Below are 23,713 nucleotides of genomic sequence, written 5' to 3'. Positions count from 1 at the left end.
TAAATCCTAGAAATGGTTGTGCGTGAAAATCCCAGTAACTGAGCAGATTGTGAAATACTCAGAGTGGCCCGTCTGGCACCAACAACCATGCCACGCTCAAAATTTCTTAAATCACCTTTCTTTCCCATTCTGACATTCAGTTTGGAGTTCAGGAGATTGTCTTGACCAGGACCACACTCCTAAATGCACTGAAGCAACTGCCATGTGATTGGTTGATTAGATAATTGCATTAATGAGAAATTGAACAGGTGTGCCTAATAATCCCTGAGGTGAGTGTAAATGCAGTAAGGATTTATGAGCTGCTGAATTCATGAATTTTAATCAAGTTGTGTGCATTCACTCAAACTGATTTGCTGAAATCAAACAGGGATGATCATATCAGAGCTCCAGCCAATGAGATTGTCGTTTGCACATAAGTTCCACCCACTACTGGAGAACCCGGCAGTTCTTAAAAGATTAAGTATTTTGACAGGAAAAAAACAAAGAATATTGTTTACATATTTCATGTCAATTATACAGCGTATGCAAGACATTCTTGCTCTGTCTCTCTCTTTGAGTGTGAGAAAAAGCAAAGTCATGGTGAGTCGGAGTCGTGCGCCTTCCCACTAGAGTTTACGGTACATTAAATACAGGTGTGTTGTGCATCCACTGAGATGAACTGAAAAATATCACTGATTGCTTGACAAAGATTGAAACTCTGAAGCGCTCAGAGTGTTCTGTGAGTGAAAATATATCTGTGCTTAACTTATACTTAGCCTCCAACTCACACACTGGCGAGTTAAATCTGAGAATTAATAAGCCAGTGGCTAATATTAGACATCATTTAGTTGCCCAGAGTGAAGATTTTGTCACACATGCGAGTGATTTACACGCAATGTAGAGGAATGTATAACGAAAGCCTTTCATGTCTCGGTTACCTCCCTGTGTAGTTTGTGTAACCAGACCTTCAGACTGATGGTCTGGAAATCATGGCAGCTTTCATTGGCCAAGGCCAGCCTATGAAGCCATTTGACCCACATGTCACACAACCGAGCACAGTTTTTTGGGGGGTGGAAATGTCGCTACAATAACAAGAATTTTAAAGATTCTATGCCGCAAACTTGTAATTTTTCACATACTTCCACTATTTGGTTGACCCTGACAAGTGCTTGTCGTCACAGCTGTAAACATGGCGGCTTTCTTCTTTCGTAAGGGGGTTAGGCGTCACGGCATCTTTGTTTCCAGGCGGAACATTAAAGAACATGCATTCATGTCTACCGGAAATCCTTCATAATTTAACCAATCCGACGACAAAAATGTTTCCACTTTTGCGTGCAGTATGCATCAGATGTTTAGCCAACGGTCCGTCTGAGGCTGAGAATACTCCCTGTGCTTCTCTCATCATCAGTAAACCTGCTCTCACCTCTGAGTTTACAAGGCTGCTCAACCTGACTGTCTGTTCTCGCTCAGACCCATGCTCTCTTTACATGACCTTGACGGAAGAGTCACTCCAGGGATTCATCTCTCCATCATTCTTTCATGCACATTTTGACATCTTAATCCTGCTTCAAAAACGTGAAATTCTCTGAGAGTCCCGAGACAGTCCTGAAAGAACGTGAAGAGAAAATGAATGGTGGGATAAGACAATGATAAAAGAGACAAAAAACAAGGTGAGATGAGGCAACATGAGCTTGAGGGACGAGAAAAATGATAAGACATAAGAAATAAGAAATTGAGAGTAGTAGAAAAGAAATTAGCAAAAGAAAGTCAAGCTAAGACCAACTGAGATAAAGCATGAAGAAATAAAAAGAAAAGAAGAGACAAGTCCAGAAGAACAGATAAGATAGAATAAAATTAGTCAAAAAGACAAGGAAACAAGAGGTGAGATTAGGTAATGTTAAAAAGAGAAGAGAAAAGGTAGAATTGAGATGCGAGAAGATGAGAAAAGAAGAGAAAATGACCCATGACAAGACAAGATGAGAAAATGAATTGTCAGGAAGAAGAAATAAGCAAACAATAGTTGATGTGAGATGAACTGAGAAGAGCCAAGAAATGAAGAAGTGAGGCAATGTGAGATGAGACGAGTAGAGAAAATTGAGGGGCAAGTCAGAAAAAAAAACATCTGAGAAATAAAAGAGGCAAGAAGAGAAGAAAAAAAAAACAGCAGAAGAGAACAGGGGTGCATTTCCCAAAAGCAACTATGGTCGCAAGTTCTGTCATTACCAATAGAGTTCAGTGCAACTAATGACCATAGTTAGCAAACAATTATTTTGGGAAATGGACCCCAGAACAGACAAGACAACGAATGCTGAAGCGTCTTCATCCTTCTCTGAATGACAAGTGAGTCTGGACCAGACTCAAGTCCACTCCGCTGGAGTGCTGCGATCCCTCTTTTAGACTGAATTAATACACTCTCTTGTCAGATGGAGGATCGGAGCCAAAACCCTGCTTTTAGTGCTGGAGTAAAATCAAGAGAGCCATCACCATAACTCTGCACAGCCAAGTGAAGACCAGAGGACTTTATGTCTCTAGACACGTTCAGTTGTCCACTGTTTTACTGACCCAATGTAAACTATATTATCACACAGTTATCCTAGTATAGCAGACACATGGTCTAAAATGCATGGCATGTACAACGTTTTACCTAAGTATCTCAAAGAACACCTAGAGTAAAGCAGTCATGTGTTTTAGAGAATAAACTTATAGCCTATGTGCACATGTAGTAACACAAACAACTACCCAATGCGCTCTATGGGCACAATGCATTTATCACAATTACATTTTTGAGTAAACAATAATATACCTAACTTCAGGAAGATACATAGTATGGAGTACAGAGACTTAAAATAATACCAAACATGAAAAGTTTACAATCATGAATCCTGAAGATACAGTAAATGTTTTATGTGAGCATTGCGACTTGAGTTTTTGGCATTTCATTGTCAACTTTTAGTGACCTGGACCATGTGTTTAGGGGGAATGGGCAAATGGTCTTTCTTCTTGATATTCCTATCTGATCAAATCATTGCAAGAGTTTCTGAGAGTTTAGTTTCACAAAGAATTAATTACATAAGGAAATAATTTCACTCCTTTCAACAGCATAACGAACTTTATCTACATACATACAGTGTACTGCTGTAAAGCAATATATATTTGAGCGGCAACCTCCCGCTCTCTTTCGTGAAGCCAACAAGGAAGTGACTAAAACTATAATTCATCGACTGGCCACTTTTTATAACCTATACGTTTAAATAATATTAAGACTTAAAGTTCTGCATAATTAAGGGCGTGGCCACTTGAGTGACAGGCGGTTTGCTGCTGCTGACAGTGCCGTCACGCTAAGTGGGCGTGGCTTCAGAAACTAGCTCCCGCCTTTTTGCCCAGTTTCGATTATCCGGGAGAGTCACGCTGTGACACACTGCCAAGATGGCGACGGCCCGCTCTGCACACTTTCGGCTTCAGAAACGCACTTCAGGAGTCTACGGGTGATGTCACGGACACTACGGTCATGTTTTTTTACAGTCTATGTATATACTATATAGTAGGGCAGGGATTTTTAAAATAACATCAATTTCGACATTGTCTACATCAAATGGATTCTCAAAAGCCACAAATCAGACAGAATGGTTAAACAAAGGAATTAATGTATACAGAAAGTATTATAACGATTGCTTTTATGTTATTAGTAATTGAAAGGCAAACATTATAATACTTTCTTGTTTGCCGTCAGCATTAAGCAAATACGCACTTTTATAATTGAAACAAATCTTTGAATGGCTAATGAACATTTAATTTCACAAACCTTGTAAACTTAGTCTAATTCAGCTGTGGGATCTTGAGAAGTGTGCATGTAACCTGAATGATCATGTGTTCATAGTCGGTCCGTGTGAATTGAATGATTTAAACTATAAACTTGTGATTTCAAATTGTGCTGTGCTTTATGCATTTGCCCATTGTCAAATTCATGTCATTTTCTCTGTGTGCTGTATGTAAAATGAGTGTTACCCTGGCTTTATTTGAAAAATATGATTCACAATGCACACAAACTCCCCAAAATACTGAGTGCCCTGTTGGTTACAGTGATTACTTCCTTTTTAATTATATTTTTATTAAATATTTATTTATTTGTGATAAATACTTTGTCATCTAAAGTATAAGTATGTTTATTTTAACACATTTATTCTTTAAATGCAAAATAATTTCAAATTTCTTAAATATTAATAAATAAATAAATAATACACATTTTAATTATATCGGCTTTATGTCAGCAATCGGGCCCTCTGCTTTCCAAGATTTCGGCATCAGCTGTCAAAAAAACAATATTGGTTGATGACTAATTATCTCCCAACTCGACTAGAAGGCATAATAAAAATATTAAGATAAACATTAACAATCATAATTTCCTGTAAAGCTGCATTGAAACAATATGTATTGTGAAAAGCGCTACACAAATAAATTTGACTAGAAATCTGACCTGACATTTTGCATGCTTCAGTACTGTCTGCTGAGTATGACCTGAAATCTCCTCCGCCGTCTCATCCGATGCCATAGAGCCGAACGAAAGGCTATTTGAGGAGCACATCGACTCTATTTCAGGTGCTCTTACACAATGCCTGTAATTAGCTCCTGTAGTAGTGTGTGTGTTTGAGAGAGAGAGAGAGAGAGAGAGAGAGACCCCACCACCAGCTCTTTACACTGAACAATATGGGTCATGTAAACAAGGAGTAGCTAGCATCACGAAACAGACAATCACTTTTGCGTCTCATAATGCCTATTCTTCATGTCATTTTACTGCGGTGATTTTCTAGCTAATGAAAATGGAGTATGATTACACACACACACACACACACACATTTCCTCTATCTCCCAGCTATCCATTTAAATTCCACCCATCCAAACAGACTCGCGCATTAGTGTGGACTCACAGGAGTCGTTCTGTCTCAATCCTGCCAACTGCATCTGGTCCAAACACAAGCGGGACACACCCAGGATGGCAAGACAGGCCAGACGCTGGCAATAAAACTTCAAACTATAGAAGCGATCCCAACCACTACTTCAGGAATCTCTAACTCTTAAATATTACAGCATGACCTTAGAAACACCAAGGTCATAGGTTCGATTTCAAGGGATTGAAGCACTTAATTTGAAGCAGTGTATGTTGGTTAGGATAAAAGCATTTGGCAAATGCGTAAATGTAGAAGTAGTTTTTAAAATGATATCTCTGACTGACACAACTGACCTTTTCTCAAAGACCCACCCCCCTTTCATTAGTGTTGCACATCATATTCTCACGCAATCAAATTTTGCACATTTTGTGGCTCTTTAATGTGTCATGACAGATTGCTGTAGAGCCTCAGTTCAAGCCGCACATCTTTTCATCAGATCACATCATCTTTTCATATTTACTATTTAAAGCAGGAAATAAACATCAGAAGTTATCCTGTTTCAAACACGGAAAAACTTCAATACACACATTTTTTGATTTCAAGTCCACCGACGTTAATCTACTCTTCTGTCTGGTTTGTTTGTTAGACAAAAATGTCAGATTTGGCATTATGATTGGTCAGATCGCCTGTCAATCAATTACAGTGTTTGTACATTGTATTCTGTGTTTGACACAGACAAAGTCCAATAAAACATAAAATTACCTAAGATAAAATGCCATGTATCCATTCGTAAAATATGTTAACCATAAATAAAGTCTAAGTAAATATGATTGGTAGACAGTCCACTTTTGTATTCATAGCACTAACACATAAAATTTAAACATGCCATTTGTTTGGGTGTGAAAAAAGTCATCACTGATTGGTCAGAGACATGTATATCCTATTTGGTATACATTATACTCTATGACATTCTGTAGTATAAATGGTAAAAGTAATGTCTGTGTAACATTTCCGTCAACTGGAGGTGTCCAATTTGAACATTTCTAGAATATGGCAGAGTATTGTAAGTAGTTCATTGTACAACATTGGGAATGCAACCAAAATCTTTTTATCTTTCACAAAAGATTAAGCAAGTTATGTTTTTAGTCAGAAATGAAGTTATTCGCAACCAAACAAATGACGTCTAGCTTTCATGTTGTTGTAGACTTAAATTTAGCTTGGCAAGTGCTGCTTTTAGACCCTATCTAGACAGCATTTGTGGTTATATTGATTACCACAGAAAATATTTTCAACTTGCTCTTCAGTTTAAAAAACAAGTCATGGTTACAGTAAGTCTTGAAATTGAAGTACACCGAACCAAGCACTTTGAGAGTCTAACATGAAGTTCATATTTTTGTTAGAAGCATTTAAAAGTGCATAAATATATGTATTTCATTGTCTATATGATCCTTTTATCAGTTGAATTGCTGTTCTAGGCAGATTAATGTTTGGTAACGTAATTCCTATGAGTGCAATTTGCTTTCGGTAATCTTGCATTACGGTATCATAAGAAAATTACTGGGGTTTAAAGCATCATGATGTGGATTGTAATACATCTTGAATATGACTTTGAGACAAGATTAGTATATTATTCTCCCATTTCATTCTCATGTTAACATGTTTGTTTCCATTGTTTAAGTGCTTTCTGTAAATATGAAACCAAACTAAAGAACGATTACCAATTATATTCAGTGGTAAGCAAGCAACTGCAAATGCTGTTGACGGAGATATAAGGTGGAGGTAGATGCAACGATGTTTTTCTGCAGAGTTATACCTCTCCTTCTCCTCCTTTCGCTCGCTCTCTTTTCTGTTTCTTGCTAATCACTTTGATGACTCTTACATCGTAATCCAGATCGCAGCAAATTTACATTAATGGCCACTAGTGCCATTGATTTGTGAAACAATAAGTATAGCCTCAGAAGATACATTTTCACACAGTCACCATGAAGAATATTTGTCATTGTGCACTGGGGCGTTCGGGCTACTGTTTTGATTTAGTCCAACCCCAGGGTCGAAATTAGCATTAATCAATGAGACAGATGGACTTTTAATCGCTCATCAGACTTCCGGATCAGATAGCAATGCTTTCCGGCATTTTAAAGGGGCCAAATTATGAACAATTACTCCATTAAACCTGCACTTAAACTTCTCTGTTTAAAAACTTAAAGACTCCGTGTCCTTCAATGAACCAACTGTGATGGCGGATCTTGAAAAGAATAGAAAAAGTAAAACCTGGGACTCTGAAATATAAAATACTAAATCGTAAGGTCACAGGCTTCTCTCCGTTCATGATGATAATTGAATTTCACTGTTGAAGAATGCACCGTAAGACGCATGAAAATGAACCACGGGGCCTTCACACTTCATTCAAGGTCACGTCCACACTCCCATTTGCCAATAAAATCAATCGCGTGACCAGCCCGAGACAGAGAACGCAACAGATTATTTCTGAAGAATTGTGAGTGAGCAATCGCATTTAACTTTGATACATGCCAACATATTCATTAACTGACAATTTTGGCATCCAATATTCATTATGATGTAGAGGCTCAAACTCACAATCAATTTCCTGTTTCTCATAAGAGTAGGGTAAGATCCAACGGAGCTTAAAATCAATGCTCTTCCCTCTTACTTATCCTCTGTATAATAGCTCGATACTGGTTTCCAATTACTCTCCCTTGTTGTCCGAGCTCAGGTACTGTGAGTAATATTTTAAAGAAATGACGGGTCACAGGAGCGACTCTCCAAGGGTTCAGCGGCCATCTTCGACCTGGCTTTTAGAAACTCTTGAAGCTGGAAGAAATACATCTAAGGGGGAACAATGGCTCTGTAACTCTTTGGATGGTGTTGAGAGCTAATTATCACTATCTAGAGGTGTTTCGATCGCAAATGACTCTGTGTTTTTGAACAAATCTTTAAAGTGAACAAATCATCTTCTTTTGTAGAGTGTGTGACCACCATGGTGCAGTGTTAATTTTGACACGAAATTTTAATTTAGTTTTAGTCTTAGTCTTTTGACTATAATTCTTTTTAGTTTTAGTCATCTGATTTGTTTTAATTTTAGTCTTATTTTAGTCGACTAAAATTGCTTGCTATTTTAGTCGACTAAAATTGCTTGGTATTTTAGTCGACTAAAATTGCTTGGTATTTTAGTCGACTAAAATTGCTTGGTATTTTAGTCGACTAAAATAAGACTAAAAAAATCAATAACAGATTTACTAGACAATTTTTTACAGCTGGTATAGGAAACAAACTTAACCAAAATATATAAAACACAAATTCAACTTTATTTCAACACAACTGTGTCTTTATTTCGATTCAAAAGCTTTTATGCAGCAACAAACACTGTCATGATAATGTAAACAATAACTAGCTGCCAACTGACCATCAATAAAAGAAAAATAACGTTAGGTCCAGGACCTTAAAGCTTACAGCTGAGCTGAACAATAATTGCATACATTTAAAGTAAATATTTAATAAGTTGGCAGCTAGTTGGATAAAAAAAAGTAACAAGATTTTATAAGGTATTCATTTGTCTAGCAATATTGTATGTTTTAAACACTACAATATTGCTAGATTAGTATGTATAATGATAGGATGTGAACATTCATGTTTCACATGACTAATATAGAAATATTTGTGATATTGTCAACAAGTAGAACATTATAAAATATACTAAACATTAGTATTAATCAAATGTATTTATCATGATATTACGTATTAGTATTGTGCTCTCATCTAACTTGAAGAAGGGGCTATTTTACAGTACTTTTCAGTTCGTAATATTTAATGCTACAATATCTACACACTGCAGTCTTCCAATTTTGCTTAGCTCAATAAACAAAAGAACATCGTTGTGAAATTACATTTGAGAAAATGTCCGGGTGGCTGGCTCGTCTGTAAATGTCTTTTCAAATTGGTTGTGTTCTTGCCACGAATGAGCGCTCTGCGTGCTTTACGCTTTGTTTTGTTTTGTTCGTTGTCAAACGTGAAGTGAGCTGTGGACATTTTGTCGCTCTTTTAGACATCACCTCTTCGAATGCCGTCTTCCCGGGAGCTCATTTAAAAACCGAAAACCTTCGCTTCACGTCTCAATAAGTCAGGCTCGGATTGGTTCTCTTCTCTCATGCAGTCTGTTCTGTTTTGCCGGTTCTTTTGCTCATTCCTCGCATCTCTCCCGTCTGCTGATTTGATTTTCGTCACAGTCTATTTTCGTCTCGTCTTTTATTCGTTGACGATAATGTCAATCAATTTAGTCATAGTTTTAGTCTCCATCAGTGCCTTCTATTTTAGTTTTCGTTTCGTTTTCGTCTGCAAAAATATATTCGTGACGAAAATAATGACGAAAATATTTAGTCAACGAAATTAACACTGCCATGGTGACCTAATCCTGCCTTCAAAAACTGATTGTAACACACGCAAAAAGCTTTATACTGCAGAATGAGCACAGATTGCATTGGCTGGACCTACTAAACAAACGCACTCCTTAACTTGACTTGAATTTAAAGCAAATGTATATAGTAGTTTTTTTCATGGACTTTGGAGCCCACTAAAGTTAAGGAGAAATCGCGGTCATAAATATATTACTAGCCCAGTTTACATGGAGCATTGTATTCTAATTACAAACAACTTAAAGTTTTTAATCTAAATGAAAATGCTCCACGTAAACACCTCCATCTGAATAAAAATGCTCAAACTGATTGAAATATCAGTTGGATTGAAAGGGGTGGAATAAACCTTTTCATGAACTGATCAAACGAAAAATTTCACCATGTAAACGAGCTGATCCGAAAACTTCTGAGTGTACGCCCATCAGTGCAACGTGTGATGGAGACAAGTGTATTCATTAGTATTTTTTTTTTCATATAACATAATTGAACAACTGGGTGGTTCTGGTCTTCCCAGGAGGGACGTTCTTAGGGGACGTTCACATGTGGTACCTAAAAACGCGTGGAAAATGCTAGGCATGCCACTTTCTCCTCCTTTCCAAAACGCTCTGTCGTTGCTAAGAAACCATGTCCTGTGCTCTCCATGACGACATGGAAGTTTCAGCAAAAGATAAATGGATTTCCAGCACTGAAAAACCACTTGCAGCAGCTCTACTGCAAAATTTATACTAAATGTATTTATCAGCTGTTCCTCTATTTTGGCTGAGCTTTCAATGTTGTTACAGAAAGGATGATTGGTTGGTTCTTGTCACATGACCAGTGGTGCATTTCCAGACGTGCCTGGGAAAGAACGGGCTCGTCGCGACACTATTTGCTGTGCATCTACATTTAAAATAACGAACTTGAGCGTGCAAAAGACGCAATATGTGAATGGCCCCTAATCCTGCAGGCAAGCAATGTGCACATCTCAAACTATTATTCAGATTGAAAGAGTCTAACCCTAAAATGGAGCTACTGTCCGAGTTACAATGGACAGCTGTACACAACCATTTGTTGCAGCCCGTAAAACAGTCCACCCTTCTTGTGGGATTTCATACCCAAACATACATACTCCCAAATCAGACGTTTGGGTTGGAACGTGAGAAAGACACAGAAGCCATTCACCGTAATAAAAGTCAAAAGACTTGCATTGCAAGAAACTGCAAAAGTTTTGTTATATTATACTGTCGTAGATATTTCACCAATATCAAATCTTTTGGGGGGGGGGGGGGGTTCTCATTTTTTTTTTTTTTTTTTTATCTATTCCATGACATTTAGCATGCAAGAATGCAAACTCAGTGATGCAACCAACTGAACAAATCTAAACAACCAAATCCAAAAGGCTCAGACTAAAAGTCACTAGGATGAATCAAAATACCCAATCCTAATACAAAGGAGCAAATGCACAATCAAAATGGGCTTCAGAGTCATTCAACAAAGATTCACAATCATTGATCTTGGTTATAGATCTATGGTATGTAGTACCGAAATACACTTAAAATCTGTATTGCTGCAATTTAATTAGAAAATCCTCTTGGTTTGACACTGCAGTCACTCAAGATTTAAATACAGAACAGTCTACGGAGGCACAGGAAATTTGTCTCTTTTTATTTCTTTCTCTGTTTGTCTGTGTCTCTCCATCTCGCTCTCTCTTTCAGATCAACAGGATTGCATGAATAATACATGCACTGTCAATCATTTCGGCACATTATACCCCTCCTGTCCTCTTCTGTGCCTCGGTGACACATCCATATTTACACACATACAGTTTTTTTTCACCGTTTGGTCCATTCCCTCACTTATCATCTGCAATCTGTCCACTTCTTCACTTAATACAATCACACACACAAACGTATCTAGCGTGAGGGCCAGATCTGGACTTGATAAATGAGAACCAGCTCTTGTATTTAGTCCCCCAATCTTTAATATGTGGTCCATTCTAGTGAGTAACTCCATCTATCAATGACATAAATCAAAAACAGAGAGAGAGAGAGAAAGAGAGAAAGAGAGAGAGAGAGAGATGCAATAATCAGTAATGGACCTCAAGCGTCACCATTTCTTAAACCATATTGATAAAGCCCTGTGGATGTATTCAAAAACAATGGCACTTCATATAAGAGGTTTGCTTGATTTGAGGCTCATCCTAAAGTCACACTTGTCTGTATTTAATAAAAACGAGTAATTACAGGAAGAGTAAGAAGCATGAAAGTTAAATATGTCTCATAGAAACAGTAGGAGAGGGGGTGAGGCTCCAGATTGTGTTTAACATCTCTACAGTCTGTTCGTGATTCGGTATTCGTTCCTCAAAACAAGTCATCTCATTAAAGGTTTTGGCGTTTTTAATCGAACACAATTAGTGGGTAACAACCCAACAGTTGTGATCACTCATGTGATACCATTTGAAAAAGCATATCTTTATCATTTAACTAAGTAGTTAAAGACATAGAAACGAGACTGTAATAATAAAACACAATATGAAACAAAAGTTCAACCACACGCTTCCAGCGTCATAGAAGCGCGGGAAAAAATTAAAGTAGAAGGCTACACATCATCTGCCTACCTCATCAATTAACTCCATCAGTCAGACCCGATCAGTTAAACCATCAGCATACACATTCCCTCAACATGTCCAGGCTTTCGATTACCTGCCTAAAGTTAAATCCCGACTGAGTGAAAGCACCTGCTGAATGATCTTGTATTGGCCTAGTGGTTGTTCGTTTGTGAAAGAATCAAATGAATCTTTTAAGTGAACGAATCGTTATTATCGTTCAGTTCGATGCTGTGGATCTTCGTTTGGAAGGGCGTGACTTAGCACGAACCAATAGCATTCATGCACATTCTCTAATGGCGAATTTCATTGGTTGAGCTTGCTGACGGAATACGCCCCCTTCACTAAACAAGTCACTTGAACAAGATTCGATCAATGGGCTACATTTAAGTTGTAAAGTTGACGTATTGAAGCAAATAAAGGAATTAAGCATTAACAAATACTTATGATGCTTATCACTGTTTATTGAGTTTATAGACTACATTTAAAGGCAAGCAAATTTAATAAAACACAACAATGCTTGTCTCGATATAAGCTACTCTCTAGAGTGAATGACTCAATGACTCGTTTGCTCTTAACACACAAAAGATTCAGTTGTCACCACTTGCGAGCATAGAAGGATGAATAAGCGAATCGTTAATAGATTCAAAAGAATCGCTGAGATGCATCGTGCCAGCCACAGTGGGTTACATAGTTATATCCATGTTTTGCTAATGTTCTCTGGATTATAAAATAATAAAACCTGATTGAACCTGACACAGCCCCGCACATGATATGCACATGACATGCAAGAAGAAAAAAAATCGTGCGCACGATTTACTAATTCGTTCCCTCAATTTACTAAAACGTGCACACCCGATTTAGCCATAGCCTATATTTTTTCCTGAGTGTCATGTGCGGGGCTCCGTAGTCATGGAATGTTTATAAATTGTCTGAATGACATCTCATATGTAAACACACTGAACGACATTGAACAAAATAAACAAATTGAGTATTTTAAAATTCCTTGTGATGCTTAAACTCTGTTAATTGAGAAGATTTGCAGACAAAATCTTCACGGGACTTTTTCTTTCGACTAGTCACCATCGTGTTGAAAAGGTCACCGAATAAATCAGCAGACAAATCTTTAATATGTTCAAAAGATTCGAATCGCTGAGTCAAAGTCCCAGCCACTAGTGAGGTTAACCTTTTCGGGATGTGAAAAAAAGCACACCTACTGATTACTGAACCTACTCATGGAAATTGTCCATAAATTGACTAAATGATGTCTTGATTAGTAAATAGGCTAAAGCCTTAATTAGAATGACACAACAGTTATTATGATAACATGGAACATTTCCTTGTGTGACTCCTGTTTCATGTATACTGAAATGTACATCCACATTATGTTGATTCGTGTCTGCGAGCTGAGTGGGGGAAATCTGAATAAACACCTTGCTTTTTTAAAACCTGATCCAATTTCTGTGTCAGGTTTGTCCTGTGTCTCATATTAGCCTGATGTTTGAGGGCTTATCCGTAACCACCTTTCATTTCCAAACCCACACAGTTGCATTCACGCCACGGTTATTATCTCCTCACGGCCATTACCGCATATCAAACCCCGTCTTTTGCTCTCAGGCTCTCGGTAGCAGCAGGTGTTGCAGGCGCAGCCCAAACGCGCCTCCACTCTTAATTCCAGTCACCTCCGTTCCGGAGCCCCGAAGCAGATTCATTAACCGTGGGAGGGACACCGGGGGAAATTGTAGTGGGCACCCTGTGAATGCACGGGGAATCACGCTTCGGAAACACGTGGGTGAGCTGACACAAATAACAGCCCACCGAACCCCAGCGAAACGCCCACGGAATCATCATAAAGATTCACCACAACGCCACGGTTCGCGTGTAATGGTGCGGATAGCACGGAGGCACCGTCGAGCCCGCTTCGAGATGCTTGACCTTGTGTTTTAGTCGCTTGTCCTTCCTCGCGTCTCCTCGCGTGAAGCTCCATCAAGGACGAAGCGCACAACAAGTAGCGCCTTCCAGAAGAACGCATTCGCGTACCATTACGCAACGTCAGACCTTCACGGGACCTCCAATCAAAGTTATTTATCAAACCCAGCATGCCACAGTAATCGCTGTCAATGCAACGCAATGTCAACGCGTGACAATATCAAACAGTGATTAGTGCGCGCTTGTCTTTGTTTGCGCGCGTGCGGACAATGATGTAAAACAAGGAGGCAAAAGAAGTGATGACCCCGCGACAGGTGCGATCGTGCCACCCCCAAACTCCATTGTGCATCCCCACCTGTGCAACCCAGAGCCAGAGGCATCCGTCCAAGGTGAAGAGAAGATACTCCTGTAAGTTTAATGGCAAGAGAAATAAAATCACTCACCTTTGCTGTACTCCTCCTCCCTGTTCAGATACATGGCTGCAGATTGATGATGGACTCCTGCCTGGATGGTGTGACGTGATTTAAGTGCTTACTGTTACTCCACCGAGGGAAACTCTTGCGGCTCCGTGAGTGTTTATTGTGTCGTTGCTCGGCGGAGAGTCCTCCCAGAATTACGCGCAGGTTGTCTGCACACATCTACCCTCTCTCTCTCTCTCTCTCGCTCTCTCTCTCTCGTTCCTCACACACACATTTACTCACGGTGACGTGCTTTGAGACATTGCCCCACGGGTGGGGTGGGGTGGAGGATGCTCCGGAGCTGTTATTGGGTCTATATGCATACACATATATAACATTTTTTTTTCCTGTGGGAATAAAGCGTGCAGGTTTATGCATGGTTTGAACACGTCTTTGCCAGCATGCTTTGACATCTATTCCTTATAACCAACTATAATCTGCATTTTTCTGTCACTGTACTTCGCTGTTCCGAGTTGTAAGTGAAACGAGGAATAATAAGAGTACGTTTTAATTCAGTGTTAGCCTACTTGTTGTTGCTTTGTAATAGTTGGTGAAACTCGCTAGAAATTTCTCAGTGAAAATAGTTGCAACACAAATTGAGCTGATTTGCACAGGTAAAATAGACCCTCGCACATTCAAGTCACAAACGGCTCTTTATGCCCAAAATAAAGCTACCTGTTCATTAGACTAGACTCAGATTATTACCTGTAACATTTTCAGATGCTATAGCACTTAAAAAGTAGCAATTTTTACAAGTTAAAAACGCTATTAAGCTAACTTATAACTAGTGAGGATATCGTAGTGTCTAATAATAGGCTAGTGAGGCTGAATTAGTAGCAGTTTATATTTTTATGTGAATTACGTGCATTTAAAAGTAAATTATTCTTCGTGTAATAAAAGACTGGTTAATTGAATGTCAAGTCCATGAATGGGTTTGTGTCTTGCGCTTGCGTGTTTGGAAAAACGCGTAATGCAACCTTGTTTCTATCCTTTGAGTGTTGAACATGCAGCTGGTGCCATCAGTGAAACACTAACTGAAGCTCTGCTTTATTAACCCGTTGTTGCATAACATCCAATTTGTGCATCCAGATGAGGCTCCGCAGGTCGGTCTCCATCCCGATGGAGAAGAGTCCGTGTTCCCGAAGGCTTCTTCCACCCTGAACGCCTATCACCCGGTTTGCACGCACAGGCCTCGACGGACCCGTGAAGATAAACCGAGAGATAGAAGAAAGACTGTGTATCAGCCCTGTGCGTTCACTCATTGCGCACGCCACTCACGCCTCTCAGACAGCAGAGGAGTTGCGTGTCGAAGTGGCGACTTCTAGCGGTTAGATTGTGCCATTACAAGCAGAACTCGCATTACAGTTAAAGACACGTGACCCTGAAGCACAAAAGCAGTCATAAGCAGCACGAGTGTATTTGTAACAAAAGCCAACAATAGATCAAACTATCGAGTTCTCTTTTATGCCTGATGCTGACAACTTACAAAAAATGCAGTCCATATGATATATAAAATAAAACAGTAATATTGTAAAATACTGTTACAATTGAAAAACTATTTTTTTCTATTTGAATATAGTCATAATGTAATTTATTTCTGTGATTTTCAACATAAATACTCCAGTCTTTAGTGTCACATGATCCTTCAGAAATCATGATGATGTGCTGATGTGCTGCTCAATAAACCTTCATTAATATTATCAATGTAAAAAAAAAAAAAGCTGATTAATATTTTTTTCTGGAAACCATAGAAGCATGTTTTAATTTTTTATTATTTTTTGATATAATGTTAAATATCTTCACTGACACTTTTGTTCAATTTAATGTATATATATATATATATATATATATATATATATATATATATATATATATATATATATATATATATATATATATATACACAATTATAAATAGAATATTAAAATTAAAATTTATTGTATAAATAATGAAAATGTTAGATATAAATGACATATTATGCAACATACATTTACGTTTTTTAATTTTTTATTATTGAACACATTGCACATTGTATATACCTTACTTAAACGTTTACTAGAGCTTTCAAATAATTTCTGCTGTAAATTTCATCTTATCACACTCACTGTCATCACATACTGTTTGGGAATTTACTTTAATAAGTAATGCATTACAATATTGCATTACTCTATAAAAACATTAACTGTGTTACTTAGTTCATTTCAATGCGATGCAATGCATTATGTTACTTTTGCGTTACTTTTTGTCACTCGGGCTAGTCTTGCTTATTTATTTTTTATAACAAAAAATGTAAAAGTGTTATTTTTTGCAAATCTAAAGGCCCTTTCTCTACAAAAAAAACTTTGCAGGATCAGAAAGCTCTCGAATTTCGTCAAAAATATCTTAAATTGGTTTCTGAAGATAAACAAAGGTCTTACAGGTTTGGAATGACATGACCGTGAGTAATTCATGACACAATTTTCATTTTTGGGTGAACTGTCCCTTGAAAGCTGACAGTAAATGAATGGAACTCTGATATTTTCTTGTAAATGCTTTTCTTTACTACTTGGAAAGAAAGTCATCTGATCACATGACTCAGATGATTACTTGTATTGCTCAACTGTCAGTTTTGTAAATGTCAATACTGCCACATCTACACGAGCATGTCATCTTAAATGTGTGAAAGCGGTTTTGTTTGGCTCACGTGTGACCCACGAGCTTTGATTAGGAAACATTAAACACAAATCTGATTTATTTAACTGCACGGGCCGAGGAATAAATCCAGCAGATTTCCGCTCGGGACCCACAGTGAACAGAGCACAGATAATGATGCTCTTATATAACCTTTACGGTCGTCTGTTATGTCTTTAATAAGCTGCCGTAAGGATGACTTGATGCTCGATGAAGTGTGTCCGGGTGGCACGTGCTGCTCTTACGGCGACCTTGTCATCTGATCTTGCTGAAAAACTCTTGCTTCCTATTCTTATTTCAAAAACCAAAGTGATTTTTAAAAGTCCAAGTGCTGTTTTGGGAGTTTGTTTGTTCAATTTAGCAGTATGCCACTTGCTCGCCAGTGGATACTCTGCAGTGAATGGGTGCCGTCAGAATGAGAGTCCAAACAGCTGTTAAAAACATCACAATAATCCACACCAGTCCATCAGTTAACATCTTGAGAAGCAAAAAAGCTGCATGTTTGTACATCATTAAAATGTTTTAACTTTAAACTTTTGCTTCCAGCTGAAATGTGGGTCTTATATCTATAATAGTGCCTTTTAAACTAAAAACAGCTCTTCAACAGCTCTCTTTCTCACCTTTTTATACTCAGAAGAACCTTCTTTCGCCACAAAGAGCTTTTTGTAAAACAGAAACAGTTCTTCAGAAGTTAAAGGTTCTTTATGGAACCATTCAGACAAAAAAGGTTCTTCTATGACATCGTGAAGCACCTTTATTTTAAAGAGTGTTTGTTGGTGGTTTTCGATATGAGAGGACAAAAAAAAGATGGATTTATTATAGATTATGGACTCATCTTTTGACCAGAAGTGACAGTTTGTAGTTAAAATGCCTTAATGATTTATTAGTTTCTGACAAACAGAGCTTTTCTCTTCACAAGACTGTGAACTGGAGATGTGTGGATTACTGTGATGTTTTTATCAGACTCTCATTCTGACGGCACCCATTCACATCCATTGGTGAGCAAGTGATGTACTGCTACATTTCTCCAAACCTGATGAAGAAACAAACTCATCCTAATCTTGGATTGCCCTGAGGGTAAGGACACATCCGTACAAAGTTTAATTTTAGTTTGAACTGTTCCTTTGATGTTGTTTTTAAATTAGCATTTTGTAAACTTGAGGTCGTTCGACCGAAACATTACTAACACATTTAAATCCAATGTATATTCATAATGTGAAATCGCCATCTTCTAGCAATCTTGTGTGCTGATCCAAAAAGAAAGGACATGCTAAACCTCATTCCGCTGATTACCCATAATTCATTCTGCTCATCTCAAGTCAGCATTTACATGAAGTCAATTAAAAATGTAACATGTTCAAGTCAGAATCAGCAGTATATGAAGATTAATGGTTTATTGCACACACTGACGGAGGCGTGTGTGTTGTGATATTTGAGTTGAGTTTATTTTGCATAACCTTATTGAATAAATCCCATGTATGTGATTCTTCTCTAAAGTTTTGGGAGTCTCTTTACTCCTTATCACATTGTTCACCAAAGAACAATCATGCATTACCCCTAAGAAATAAAGTATAGCCTCCATATTTAATAAATTGTTAGTAAGGGTCCAAAAAAATAAAATGTGTGTGTGTGCCTGTTCAGTCAGTACAGATGCATCTGCTTTCTCTCTCTCTTTCTCTCTCCTCCTCTATAAATATCCCTGTCTTCTCCTCTCTGAAAACCTGATTCCCATTGATTTAGTGGCCTATATACACATTACCAGCCTCTCTCTCTCTCTCTCTTCCTCATCCCCCATTCACTTCAATGGTCTTCCTTCTTTCCATCTCTTATCCTCTTCATCCTTCACTTATGCTAACTGCTCTCTCTCCCTCTGTGTGTTTGAGCAGGAGACGGACTAATAATAGATCAGGATAGATGCTCAGAGAATATATGGTTAATATAAGCTCAGTCTCTCATCTTGACGTTTAAAGGAATATTAAAATTATAATGAAAACCGTATGGGCTACCTGCCTTCATGTCATTCGAGACCTGTATGCTGTCACATTTTCATGAAACTTTTAGCTTTTCACACTTAAAAAAACTGCACACGAGTGTGGTAGCCCTGTGTAATATTATTATTTCATACAATTGCAAATAGCAGCTAACTCGATACACGTGATGTGTTACTGCTAGGCATCTTCTTCCTATTTGTGCAGTGTAGATGGAAAATGTGTGCCATTTTATTGTCTGAGTCACTTATCAAAATTTGTCAAATAAATATAAAAAATCACTGAATTTGTTGCTAGGTGTTTTTGGGAAAAAAAAGTTGCTAAAATTAACAACAAAATTGCAAAGATGGCAACACTGAGGAGAATTATTTATATTAGCACAGCAGCGACACCCAGCGACCGCACAGAGTACTGCAGACTAAAACAGTTTCGAGCTTTTAAAGACACTAAAACTAAAAAATGGCTACTGAAACAAACTTTTAACAGACATAAATATTTCATATTTACATTTTTACTCCTTTATGGTGAAATTAATTATGTTTATGGAGTACTGACATGACTGAAATGTCTCGTAAATGGATACACATTTATCAAGTTTATTTCTTGAAGCATAAAACGTTTTACATCGATGCAGCATTTGTAAGCCTATCACTTCAAATAGACTAAGATCATATTGGTAAGACAGCCATTAGTCATTAAATTGCACAGTTATATTAACTTTTTAGCTTTTATACCTCTATAAAAATGATTGCATCGTTCAGACAGAACCATTACAGGCACAAGGTACCGTTATGAACAAATTCATTTTATTGAACAACAATCTGTGACAAGGAATTCAACATGATCAGCGTGTCTTCAGTTTCTGCACCAACAATTAAAACAAATGTCATCTTTCAGTCTCACACATCATGTGGCTGTTTGTATATCAACACACACACACACACACACACACACACACACTGACATGTCTTCCAGAAGGGCCTCACTGTGCATTTTGTGTGTTTGTGTCTGTAGGTAAAGTGCGTTACTGCACCGTTCCTCTCGGAGGAGGAACCACACGGAGAACACGGGTGAGACTCATCAAAAATGTCAAGAAAGAACATGTTTCGGACAGATTTCATTCCCCAGAAAAAAACATTAATAATATTAATTAATACATCTAATTTGTAGGTACATTATTGTTATTATTGTATATTATTTTCATGATAATAAAGAAAAAAAATACATGTTAAAAAAAAAAAAACTTTCATGAAAATAATGCAAAAATTATTAAATGTTCCTAAAAAGTAAAACTAATTTGTGTGTGTGTATATATATTTGTTGGTTATTTAAAAAATTTTTAACATTACTTTAATGACAATATATACTGTATTGTATACTATATTACTCTATTACAATAACTTTCATTAAAACAATGTTACAAAGCAACAAACATTAATTCTTCCATAAATGCTCAAAATAATTTTACTTATTTCAGGGTTGTTGTTTTTTTTCTTAAAACATTTTTTGCATTATTTTCATGACAAGAAAAAAACTGTTTTACAGTAACTCTCATGAAAATAGTGTTAAAAAGAAACACATATTAAAGGTTCCATAAAATGTAAAATAAAAACAAAGGTTATTTTTGAAATTTTACATGACAATGAAGCAAAAACAAAAAATGAATGTCATGAAAATAATACAAAATGAAAAAATAGCAAAGTTCCTAAAATTGGTTTAATTTTATATATACTGTATATATGTATATACTTTATATACACTACTGTATATACTGTGTATATATATATATATATATATATATATATATATATATATATATATATATATATATATATAATCATTACATTTTAAGGGGTGAAATAATATAACCATGACATATTTTCATGAGGCTCAGCCATAATAATTTCTTAATTATTGCATAAATATGTGCTGGTCCTTCTATATATTTATATATAGAGAGAAGGAAATCACAAATATCTAACATCTAATTTACTATTAAATAAGACTGAATACTATCAAATAACATGGATTATAGGAGTCAAAGATACATCCTCTAGTTTGCGATATGTTGCTTGTTATATGTGTAGTCTAGTATCTTGACTCCTGTATGACATCAGAGGGGCGTGAGAGTATTACACTTGTGCCGGATCTGTTTTTGTGCTTGGATTGTAAAATCATCAAAGCTATTTCTGGTGTTTTTTGCCAAATGCTGTCTAATTCCTTCAAGAACAGCGAAAGGAAGAAGGAGGGAAAGAGTGAAACACACACTTTAGTGTTGCATAAACCACAGAGAAGAGACACACAGCCCTCTCATTTACACCTGTGTGCACTATTGACCCCTCACACACACACACACACACACACACACACAATACACCAACGTTCACAAACACAACGAGTTCACAGCTGAAAAAACACCAAGCGAATCAGAGGCACGATTCAAACAAATACAGTTTAGAAACCAAAAACAATCTGAATAAGACTAAATCATCACACAACAACAAAAAATATTGAAAGAAATCACAGATCTTTAGGAATGTTTAGGAAAAAATGTAATCAAAAACACGCTGGCAAAACAAACACAAGGCAAAACAAGGTCATTAAGGTCAGGCTTGAGACATACTTCCATTTGAATCCATTTGCATTCATTTATGTGAGGTAACCGAAGGGTTATGAAGTCTGACCTATGACCTTAAAACAATAAATAAGAGCATCTGAATAGTTTCTGAATAAGCTCATCATCACGAGACTAGAGATGTTTACTTGTTAGACAGCACCATAAACCCTCTGAACCTCTGGATAATTATTATTTATCAGAAGTGTCATATTCATTAGTGACATTTTACAGTACACTGCTGTTTAAAAGATTGGGGTCGGTGAGATTTTTGTAATATTTTTTTAATATAGGCTCTTGTGCATTGTCTTCAGAGTCAGTAAATTGCTGATTTACGGCTCAAGAAACATTTCTGATTATTATCAATGTTGGAAACTGTTTTGCTGCTTAATATTTTTGTAGAAACTGACACCTGTTTTTCAGGAGTCTTTGATTCAGGATTCTTTGATTCATGATTCTTTGATTCGGAATTCTTTGATTTTTTGATTCAAGATTCTTTGAAAATTCTAAAGAACACTACCGGTATTTATTTGAAAATTCGAAAATCCGAGATCGATTTTTTTTGATTCGGTATTCTTTTTTGATTCAAGATTCACTGAAAGATCAAAAGAACAGTAATTATTGGAAATAATTTTCTTGCACCATTACAACATTATTATCAATATTTATAACAGTTGTGCTGCTTAATATTTTTGTGAAATATTTTTTTTTTTCAAGATTGTTTATTTCAGTCTTCTTTAATTCAGGAATCTTTGATTCAAAAATATTTTAAGTTTAAAAGAGCAGCATTTATTTATTTAATTTTTTTATTATTTGATGTTGTTTCTTTTTCTTTTTCTTTTTTTTGCAACATTATAACATTACTATCAATGTTGCTAATAGTTAATTGCTTATTTTTTTGGGTGAAATACATGCTAGATCAACTGAATGCTTCCTTGCTCATTAAAAGTAATAAAGAAATCTCTGTGACCCCAGTCTTTTGAACACTAGTGTATATTCAGATATTAACCAGACCAGTTTAGCAAACCAGTGTACTACAGCATGAACTGGGAAAGGAGTCAGAGGTATTTGGTCAGGAATCGTTTGGCGGTATGAAACAGGCTTTATACGCTCTTCATTGCACACATAGTCATTGTCTATCTGAGGGCCCTCAATAGGCTGCACATCGAGATTTGTGAGTAAACGAGAACAGAAAGCGTTAGGGTTTGTTCGGTTCCTTTGGTAGTGCACACTAGCCTGAACAACAAGCTCACGATCCCAACACTGATACATCACAGGTCCGGCTCAAACAGCGTAAACTGGCATATTCACTCGTGCAGATGCCAAAAACATAAAGAGAAGGACCGGGGAGTTGTGCAAATGAGCCATCGCATACAAAACCAGAAGCACATCATCTGCATATGTACAGTCCACAGTAATCAACAATCAGACATAGAAATATATAGCCAGATATACTAGAAGTGTGTTTACATCATCAGGATTATCAATAAATATGACTTCCATCCAAAGTCTGTGCTTTTCGGCTTCTCGGAAAACCTGGAATGAATAATAAAATCTCCCATGATGCACTGCAGGGTGACGGTTCATCGTGGGAAAACAACCAATGCACATTAATATTCATGATTTGCGAGGTTACAATCGATATGCACATATTACTTTGGCGTTTTTCTATCGATTTCAGTATATTAGTATTCTTTCATAGATCTCGACCGACAGATATGAACCTAGAAACTGCATTTGGAAAATGTTCATAATAATATTGTAGTGAATTTGTTTGTAGCGGGAAATCTGTAAATGGACACAATATCAAATGCATTCTTTTTCTCATGAATATTAATTAGGTCACATGATGCTCGCCCAGACCCAATTGATTTGAGTTTGTGCAATCGAGAACCAGTGGTATTTTAGTCTTATTTATATACTAATTGTTTTTATTGATATTTTGAATTAGCTTTAACTTTTATAAAATTAATTTTCATTTTATTTTAAAGTTAGTTCATATATATATATATTTTGTTGTTTGCTTTTTTTTAATATATATTATCCGAAAAAGCTTACATTAATTATTTTTATTCCGGTTATTCATTTTAGTACTTGAACCTATTTTAATTTAGTGCCAAAAGCAACATTTCTTGTTTTCATTTTATTTAAAGTATATAATATTAGAGTTTCTAT

Source organism: Carassius auratus, unplaced genomic scaffold, assembly GCF_003368295.1.
Source record: "Carassius auratus strain Wakin unplaced genomic scaffold, ASM336829v1 scaf_tig00215161, whole genome shotgun sequence".
Classification (NCBI taxonomy): Eukaryota; Metazoa; Chordata; class Actinopteri; order Cypriniformes; family Cyprinidae; genus Carassius; species Carassius auratus.
This window is presented reverse-complemented; position numbering follows the sequence as displayed.